A 5,988-nucleotide genomic window follows, 5' to 3' on the forward strand; every position below is an offset into this window, starting at 1 on the left:
CCCAAATCTAAAATTTGTTTTAGAATTTTAATAGATTTATACAATATTTGATGTATGTGTTTTATGTATATGTCTAGAATCATTATCATCCATTTAAATATAAATAAATAATCAAGAGCTAAAATGAATACTAATTTATAGAGTAGTATAGATAGAGGCAATCTTGCATCCTAGGATTCCTATATGCGGTGATGAGAGCCAAAGAATTGTGCACATGGTTTTCTTGAGACTTGCTACTCCTTCTAGCAGTCGCATGTGTTGTTTTTAATGTTAATCACATATTGACATGTCTTATGACCTTCTTATTACCTTAGGACTTATGCTTACTAAATAAATTTTAATCAATCGTAGCACCAGTGGTCTAGTGGTAGAATAGTACCCTGCCACGGTACAGACCCGGGTTCGATTCCCGGCTGGTGCATTTTATTTCTTCCTCAACCCATTTTTTGATTTGGAGAATGATTCCTGAGGAATGTCTCACGTTTCATTCGCTTTTTGCCTTCCTTTTGCTTATCTAGCAACCTCTTCTTCCGAACTTTCTTCCTCATTGCTGACAACTTGGAAATGGTGGAAGAAACCTAAGCGACAAACCTAGGGAACCTGAGGCTTCCTCATTTCTTCACCTCCTATCCTATCTACATGGCTTTTCAGATGCAGTTAGGCAACCTGATGATAGACAACGTACTTTGGTTATCTATACTGTGCAGAAGAACAATGCTGCTAAAACTAGAACAGCTTCCTACTGACCAATTTCACAAGGCTGACTGGCAGTAATATTAACTGAACAGGTGCACCTTTTAGGCCAACAGAAAGGTTTAGCTGGAAGCTTTTGAAACCCTTCCCACCTGTTGTAGTTAGACGCTAGAAATTCTGTTTGTTTGTTACAGAAAATGCCCAGGACTTACTGTCTTTAAATGTTCTGGATGAATGCATAGGGATGCTATCGTAGATTCAGTTGAATGTACGTAACGATATCAAAGCAGTTTGGTGTAAATAATTAACCTCCAACCAAATAACTGCTGCAAAATTAACAGTACCTAAGTTTAATTTGATAATGCAGCATAAAACACAAAAACCAGATCTACTGTCAGATAATATCCATGACGTTAGAACAGAACAGATCTGAACTAATTCAACAAAATTAACGTATAAAATAAAAACCGACAACGGATCTAACCATAAGATCGTCATCATAATAAATTGAAAATGTAGATTTACTTATAGTGTTTTCCACGGGTGATGGTGAGGAACTCGAGTGGACGTGCGAGAAGCACTTGCCAAAAACCTGATTCGCCAGCACCTGTGCAGACAGTGGCGGACACAGGATAAAGTTATAGGTGGGACGACATCATAAAAGCTAAATCACTATACTAGATCACAAGATAAAAATAATTTTATGATAATAATATAGAGGCTAAGTAAAAATACTAGAAATGTTTTAAAATAACATGCATATCGAAATTTCTCTCTTAATCTATAGTGCTGCACCAAATCACCAACAAAAATCCAATCTAAAATTAGAAAAATGTATATTAGATTAACATCAATACAAGAAAAGTACATTGATGAAAGTAGTGTAGTGAATATACCATTAAGTTGTCAATCTTGTAGTTGTGGCTTGAAGCAATTGCATTCTTCTAGTTTTAAGACGCTGAAATCTTCTAGTAATAGTCTCATCATCAAGGGATTTGAATATCTCTTTCTCCCTATAGCAAACCATCAAATCATTCATCCAATCATCTTCAATTTTGTTACGCAATTCTCTCCTAATGATGTTCATTGCCGAAAATATTCTCTCAACACTTGTTGTTGTGACGGGTAATAACAGGGCCAACTCAATTAGCTTCAAAACCAAAGGGAACATAAGGTGCTTTTTAGTTTCAACCATCTTCATAGATAGAGATGCAATATCTTCACAAGTACCAAAAGCAGCATGCCTTCTCACATGGACAATGTATATCTCAAGTTGCTCTCTTAACATTGTATGTCTCAAGTTACTACTACTACCTCAATATCACTGCCTTTTGTCTTTAACAAAAAAGATCACATGATTCATCAATAAGAATAGAGAAGTTTCTATCTCCTATTTCTCATAGGATGTTCTCTGTGATCTATTGAGCACAACACTTTGCAAGGTCTTTTTGAATATGTGGTGATATCATAATGTGATTTCTTGGAGTATGATCAAAAGCATATCTCACTTCTTTAATTTTATCTTTCATCCAACAAATCAATTCTAGAAAATTTCTCTTATTTAACAAACTAGATGATTCATCATGACCACGAAAAGCCAAAATTTGCATCAAAAGAAATCTTGAACAAACCAATAAAGAAGACAAACAGATTTTATAAAGGTCTTCAGCCTCACGATTAGCACTAGACATGATACTAGCTATGCTTTGCCTTTGGTTGTTAAAATCATTAAAATGTAACCTAGCATTGTTGTGGATACTGTTAACACCACCAACATGTGATTTCAACCTTTCAAATGCATCCTTCCAATTATTATACCCAACTTTAGTGAAAGCTTCATATTTATCACCCTTCACTGCTTGCTTAAAAAGAAAGCAATAAAAGCAATACACTGCATCTTTTGATTCACTCTACTCCAACCAATCATACTTGTCATACCATTCCTCTTTGAAAGGCCTTGAACTTTGTCCATACTATATACGATGAAAATCTAAACCATTTGGTTGGCATGGACCATTCAAAACATATGCCCTTCTCACTTGGTCATGGAAATCTTTATCATATTCATCAATTTGCCACCTTAAAGCGGGATTTGCAACTATGTCATCCGAATTGAACGTCCTTCCAACAGGTGGTGTGTTATTCACATTATTATCAGCACCAGTGCCAGAGCCTCTTGAAAGTGGCTGGAAAAACCTTCTCATTTGCTCTGAAAAATCATAGAAACAATATTTAATAACACACAATAGTTGACTAGTTGTTGACTAAAATTCTATGTGCTAGTGTTGAACACCTTGCGCGCACCAACGGACTGCTGTCCCCATTCGTCTAATCGACTCTATCTAAGAATCGACTACTCTGCTTTGCTGCTACAGGTCGCCAGCGTCGGTGACCTCAAGGATCTCTGGATCTGGAAGTTGAGAACCCTATCACTAGCAGCCTACCGAGTTTGAGTGCAGAGCGCTTCACGTTCAGGCTTCAAAGTGGGAGAGAGAAGAAGGGGCAGGGGAGGTGGTTTACCGGTGCCGGTCGACCATCAACGAAAGACCTGCTGACCTAGGACTCCTCACTCCTACGATGATGCTTCTCCTCTAGCAGCAGAATTACAGGCTACCCCATGGCCTCCATCATACAAGTCACCCCAGCTCCCTATGTATGATGGGCATTCAGACCCGAAGCAGTTTCTAATGAGTTGCGAAGCAACCATATCTTCATATGGGGGCAACACTGCAGTCATGGCGAAATCCTTTATCATGGCAGTCAAAAGTGCTGCACAAACTTGGTACTCTTCTCTCCGGCCAGGGACAATCACGTCATGGAAGAAGCTTAAGGACATGTTGATCACCAGTTTCCAAGGGTTTCAGACGAAGCCAGTCACTGCTCAGGCCTTGTTCCAGTGCACACAAGACCATGAGGAGTACCTTCAGGCATATGTCCAAAGGTTCTTGCGTCTGAGAGCACAAGCACCTAAAGTGCCCAATGAAATTGTCATTGAGGCCATGATCAAAGGGCTTCGGCCAGGACCTATGGCTCAGTATTTTGCCAGGAAACCCCCACAGACCCTGGAGAAGCTTCTTCAGAAGATGGATGAATACATCCAGGCTGATAATGATTTTCGCCAGAGAAGGGAAGAAGCCTACAAATTTTCTGAAATGACTAGGGGCTTCGATGAAAGAAACCACCCCAGGCATGTCAGATCAATCCATAACTCCAGCCTAAGTAATGACAGAGGAAGTCAGCCTCAAAGACCACAACACAGCTCCCAATCTTCAGGGCAACAACAAAGCTCTTTCAGGCCACCAGCCCCAAGGGGCAGAGGCGGTAGGGGCTTCAGAGGAAGGTATGGGGATCAGCCCAAAAAGCTCTATTGCTTATTCCGTGGAGAAGATAAGGGCCACACTACAAGAACATGCCAAGTTACAATTCAGAAGCAAAAGGAGATTGCCGAAGCTGAAGCGCGGCAAAATCAGCCGAAGCAAGTTTTACATACTGCTTCATGCTACTCTCCCTATGTACCAGAGTACGTAGGCAACCAACAACCTTCGGCTTCTGTTGCTTTGGCAAGTCATTCTCAAGCTTCCTAGGCCCAGCTCCCATTACCACCACCATTACCACCCACTCATACCCGAGGCCAGCAGCTAGAAGGGCACCAGCACGTTCAACAGCAGCGCGACTTCCGGGAAGAGTCCGAAGCTCGTACAGTCAACAACACTGTGCCAGAATCTAAGCATATCTATTGAAGAATATCCTACTATTGATGTACCCTTATCTTTTATGCCATTTTATTTTTTGCAAGAAAAACAAGTAACGAAGGATTAAATTTTGATTTCATGTAATAATTGAGCCTGCATTAATGAGTAAAGTATGCCTTCCTCACGGACTTCCGAAGTTACAAAAGTCGTTCCTAAGGGAGCGGAGTAAGTTCCGAAGCTACCAAAAGTCATTCCTAAGGGAGCACAGAGTAAGTTTTATGCTCAAAAGTCGTTCCTAAGGGGATGCAGAGCCAAAAATTTCACCGAAATAGAAGGTGAAGAAGCTCCAAAGTCGTTCCTAAGGCGATGCAGAGCTTAAATGCCACCGAAATATAAGGTGAAGAAGCTCCAAAGTCGTTCCTAAGGGGATGCAGAGCTTAAAGACTCCAAAGTCGTTCCTAAGGGGATGCAGAGTCTTGTGTGTTTCAGTGTGGGCGCGCGTGTGTGTGTTTGACATCATCATATCATAGCATCATTTCGCACAACGTTACATCATACATCATATTGCATCAACGACAAAAAGATTGGATACGAAGCGAATCTTTGGCAGCACTTTGTTGAAGGAAAATGTGGTGAGGCACAGAGCAAACTTCGTGAAACACAATCTTATCATACTTGCCATAGAAGGGGCTTCCTTCTTTACGAAGCATGAAAAGAAGGGAAGGTGTTTTTTCGCCGTAGACTCAAAAACGGTATGTGCATAAATTTCATGCATCGCAAAGAAATATATTACAACAATTTACATGTCTGATTGATTGTTTCATACACCAAAAGTTACACATTATTGTTACAATAAAGTTCAATCTTCCTTAAGTATTTTTTCCGCGGCTTCGTTCAGCAGCTTGTCAATGACTTCGTCGATGATGGAGTTAACCACGCTCATTATATCCAGTGCTTCTTTCATGACCGGATCGGCTAGGGGGTTGTATGGCTCAGGCAGCGGGGACAATTCAGTTGTAGTAGGCAAATCGTTAGTTTGAAGCAAGAAAATAAGAGCCGAAGCTAAAATTCAAAAACAATATCTATGTGCCTTTCGCGTTCAGTAGCTTCTTCGGCTCGTCTAGCTTCTTCTCGGGCTTCATGGGTTTCCTTTTCATTTTTCTTTATAATTTCATTGGTCAAGTCCTGGCCACCGTTCACCTAGACATCAGAATAAAATTTTCCGCCCACCAAAGTAGCTTCGGGCGAAGGGTCTTTCGTATCATCGATAGAGAAGGCGGCTTTAGCTTGGGCTGCATCTTTAACGTGGTCGCAACCATCCTTCTCTAGAATTGCCGCAATTCCTCGAGCGCCAGTAAAAGCACAGATATCCCCGCGATCGCTTAAGATTTCTACAAAGGCTTCGACTTCCCCGTTTATCCAATCAATGACGCCTTCTGGGTTGCCTCGAATGAAGTTCTCTTCGGAAGAATAAGCACCTACTTTTGCAAAGCTGCTTTTCAATTTTTTCACGCAATCCAAGGACTTTTTGAAGCACTTTTCCTTGGATTCGCGAAGCTCCTCAACTTTTTTCTCTAGCCTAATTTTTGACCATTCACTAATT

At 40.6% G+C, this 5,988-nt stretch overlaps 1 non-coding gene across 1 annotated transcript; it reads left to right on the forward strand.

Moving 5' to 3' along the window:
* The first annotated feature begins 350 nt into the window (after positions 1–350).
* Positions 351–421, forward strand: TRNAG-GCC (transfer RNA glycine (anticodon GCC)). Its single transcript has one exon. It is a non-coding gene; the product is annotated as a tRNA-Gly (tRNA).
* The last annotated feature ends 5,567 nt before the right edge of the window (positions 422–5,988 follow it).

Source organism: Zea mays, chromosome 6 (assembly GCF_902167145.1).
Source record: "Zea mays cultivar B73 chromosome 6, Zm-B73-REFERENCE-NAM-5.0, whole genome shotgun sequence".
Classification (NCBI taxonomy): Eukaryota; Viridiplantae; Streptophyta; class Magnoliopsida; order Poales; family Poaceae; genus Zea; species Zea mays.